The sequence below is a fragment of the Mus musculus genome, chromosome 6, assembly GCF_000001635.26.
Source record: "Mus musculus strain C57BL/6J chromosome 6, GRCm38.p6 C57BL/6J".
In the NCBI taxonomy this organism is placed as follows: Eukaryota; Metazoa; Chordata; class Mammalia; order Rodentia; family Muridae; genus Mus; species Mus musculus.
In genome coordinates, this window is record NC_000072.6 from 5,642,501 (window position 1) to 5,646,695 (window position 4,195).

General features: G+C 42.6%; 1 long non-coding RNA gene across 1 annotated transcript; it reads left to right on the top strand.

The window, feature by feature from the left end:
* Window positions 1-1,246: 1,246 nt before the first annotated feature.
* Window positions 1,247-3,353, top strand: Gm46983. Its single transcript, XR_001785427.1, has 2 exons — window positions 1,247-1,611; window positions 2,146-3,353. It is a non-coding gene; the product is annotated as a predicted gene, 46983 (long non-coding RNA).
* Window positions 3,354-4,195: the final 842 nt, after the last annotated feature.

Genomic DNA, 4,195 nt, shown 5'->3' on the forward strand with positions numbered 1-4,195 from the left:
GCACTGCACCGGCTTAGGTGGCACTGTTGACCCACCCCCGAGGACACAGACACGGCCACTGCCCCCACCCTGCAGTGCTCCCAGAAAGAACCCGTAGATAATCTCTGTGTTTATCTAGGGAAAGGTCAGGTGCAGATCTTATGAATTTTTATGAATTCCCATAAAAGATATTCTACCTGGCATCTGTCCTCATTGACCAATTGAGCAAAATGCCCACTAATTCCCCTTGGTCAAACTTTGCTGTCTTTCTTTCCCACAGACCTCTGTGATTAACCTTTTGAGGTTAATCAAGCCCTGAAAAGCAGAATTCCTTTACCTAAAACCCTGAAGAAGGGTCTTTCCAGCTCCGCTCTTTGGCCTGCTACTTGGTCACCCAACATTCCAGCTCCCAGTTCACTCTGGCCTTGTTCAGCTTGCCTATATAGTCAAACTTGCTAGGTCTCCCTGTGCCTACCTAGACCCCAAGCACTTGGGAGAAGCTCAGCAGAGGCTGCAGCACTCATCTTTGTCTTGAGAACAATTTTTAAAGTCTTTATGTTTGGCAATGAGGATGCTTTTTGTCTTGGGGAAGATATCTTCTCTGATGCACTCCCCATGTTGAAATACACTTAACAATCAAGTCACCGTGTGCATAGATGTACTTTTAGTTTGACAGATGGATAGAGTAGACCCCATGTCATTAAGAAATGCAAGAAGTACAGAGACAAGGAGATTTTGGATTCGGGAACCCTATGTCACAGACACTGGACTCCAGGATAATTGCTACAAGGGCTTTGAAGAGACTATGATCGAGGCTCAAGGGACACCTTGGTGATTTTATATCCTAACCTCAGATATGTAGTATGTGAAGTCTCTAGTACTATGAACAGGTTACCTCTAATTAAGTTCGTGGAGAACCCCAAAACAGCCCAGTCTATGGCCCAGACTATTGGTTTCTCTCCACAGAAAGATGGTAAGGCCTTATTGCTGAAGACATTCCCGACACATTCATTGAACACAGAGAAGTTGAGCTGGTGCCTACCTAGACAGAGGCTACCAAAGGAGAAAGGTAAACACCAACCCAGCTACAGACCCTTCAACATACAATGGTTCACCTACCTGCAGGATATGCTGGCGCAAGAGTGGCCCAAACATTGTGGAAGTAGCCAACCAATATATATTTTGAATTAACAATATGTATCCTTCTACTCTGTGAGGTAGAACCCATGCCTACTGTCACTTGGGTACCCAGAGACCTGAGAAAAAACAAAACACTGCTGTTTTTCTAAAGGAACACAGCAACAAAATTGACTCCTAACAGCATCCCTTATATCCATAGGTAAGTATCTTGCTCATCCATCATGAGAGAAGCTTTCTAATGCAGCAGATAGGCACAAATACTGAGACCCAGCACGGGACAATATGGGAGAAACCTTGGAACACTCTGCCTCAAACTGTATGTCTCCATCTAATCCCTACCCCAAGGCCCCCAGGTCTCAGTGAATTGGTGAAAGAGGAGGTGAGAAGATTGTAAGAACCAGAGCATGGAAGCCACCGAGGAACCAAGGCGTTCAAGACCCACAGAGACTGAGGCAGCATGCACGGGGCCTGCATGGATCTGCACTGGACGGGGTACGAGACCTGAAAGGAGAGGTGGATGCACACCCCATCCCTAACCCAGAAGCTCCGTCCCACTGCTAGTCACTTGCAACGAGAAAAAGCAGTTTCTCTCAAGGGAGTCTCTAAGGTCAGGCCCCATGTAGTAGATGCATGTAGATGGCCAAAAGAACATGGATTCAATGGCATCTTTGGACATTCTTTTTCTCATAAGATTAAGTCAGAGTTTATTTCTGTTTTAACCTTATAGGTCCTTTACATATATATTTTGATTTCTGGCTTTGTTTTTTTGTGGGGTAACTACGTGCAAACCTCTGTGGCTCTGTATCTTTATGTGCTCCTTGGACTTTTTCTATGGCTATTTTCTTCTTTGGTTGTTTTGTCCTATTCCAAATTTGCTTTTGTTTTATTTATTCATTTATTATATTATTTCAATTATATAATTATATTTTAATTTATTTTAATTACATAATTATATTTAATATTATATTAAATGTTATTATATATATTAATTTGTTCATTATATTGTATTTTATTGTTATTCCTTAGATGTCTGTTTTCTAAGAAGACACAGAAAGGCTGTTGACCCAGAAAGGAGGGGCAGTAGCAAGGATCTGGGAGGACTAAGAGGAAAGGAGAATTTAATCAGAATATACTGCATATAAAAACTATTTTAAATTAAAAAAAATCAAGCATTTGTACAACTTGATCTCCTCCAGCAAGTTGTTCATTGGCTTGCAGCGAGTTTCTGGCTGACACTAAAAGTGTAGAAACCGAAGCTCAGCGATTCACCTCGTTACTGACCTGGAAGTGTGTCCTGACCTGAACGACAAACGCCACACAATCACCCAACCCTGAAAACTGGGCCGCATACTTGGAGGCGTTGAGGCTCTAAGATCTTCCACTGGAGAAGACAACTAGGAAGTCAGAAGTATCGCTCCTGAATAACCTAGACAAGTCACAGTTGTGTTTGCCATGTTTCCTTCAGTCTCCATGGAACTTCGTTGTCCAGCAATTACAATGCTGTGGTGGTCTGAGTAGGAATGGCTCCCATAGACTCGTGTATTTGAATGCTTGGTCCATAGGAAATGGGACTATTAGGAGGTATCCTCTTGTTGGAGTAGGTGTGGCCTTGTTAGAGAAAGTGTGTCACTGTGAGGGTGTGCTTTGAACTCTCAGACACTTAAGGCCAGGCTCGGTGGCGCGCAGTTCTGTTCCTGCTACCTGTGGGTCAAGTTATAAAATATTCCACTCCTTCTTCAGCACCAGGTCTGCCTGCATGCTGCCATGCTTCCTGCCAGGATGCTAATGGACTCAACATCTGAAACTGTAAGCCAACACCAACTAAACGTTTTGCCTTCTTAACAGTTCCCATGGTCGTGGAGGTCTCTCCACAGCAATAGAAACCCTAAGACAGATGCAGAATCCACAATCGCCCATTTTAAATAGTGCCCCATTATTCTAGGTTTGGAATTCTTCCCAGGAAAGACAAGCAAAGCAGCACATTCTCAGTTTGTCCTGCAGGTGGCGCCCTTGCCCTGAGCTAAATCTTTCAGCCACTCCTCCAGAGGTAGGATCAGCTGGCGGAACACTTTATACAATCTGCTTTTTCAAGATCACAACTCTCCCATGTGTGTTTGGAGATCCTTAGTTCCATGATCTTTTGGGCTACTCGCTTTCTTTTACATTTTATTTGCATGATGTTTCCTATTTTTTAAAATATATTCACAAATACCCAGTAAAATCTCTCTCATCACTGCCTTTTTTTTTTTCTTTTTTTTTCAGTGTGCAAGTTTATTTAATCGGTTTTGGGACATAGGAAAAAATACATATAAAATTATTGAGAAAAATGTGGAAATACATGTTGATTTATTTTAATGCTGTTTTCCAGGATATTTATGTTAGGTGATGTAACAGAAATTTCATATGGCTCACTGGTATCTATATTATTAGCTAAGATACAATATATAAAATACTAGCTTGGTTTTCCCACGCCCACCTCAAGACCCCTCAGTGAATATGTGCCGGTTGCAGCTATTGAGTCTGTGGCCTAACTGCTTTCTGGTGGGAGTGGCCCTGAGGATGAGAATCAACTACATGCTGGTCGGAGGGCCAAGAACCCTAGGGTGAACACATCTTTGTGAAGAATCTAGACCTTCATAGTTATGATCAGGATCTTGGGGTGGATGTCTGGAATATTTGAACATCTTCTTCAGTTTTTCCATGTCCTGGTCTTCAGGACCATCTTTGTAGCTTATCTTCCTGTTAACAGAATGTAAAATGGGCCTGCTGGGAAGCTGAACGGCTTGTAAAACACAACAAGCCAATGGCTTCCCCGTCATGGACCCCGACTGCTTTGACCCCAGCCAAATGCAGTTGGATTATGACTGATGAATTACTGAGTAGGATGAAGAAGTACTGCCATATCCACCCCCTGCCTGTTGGTCTGCCTGTCATCTAGAGCACCTTTTTAAAGAGATTGAAAGGGGAGGAGGACTAAAAAATAAGTCATATGGTGCCCAGCAATGTAGGAATTAAATTAATTACAGAAGCTTTGTAATTTCATAGGGTCCCATTTGTCAATTCTTGATCTTAGAGC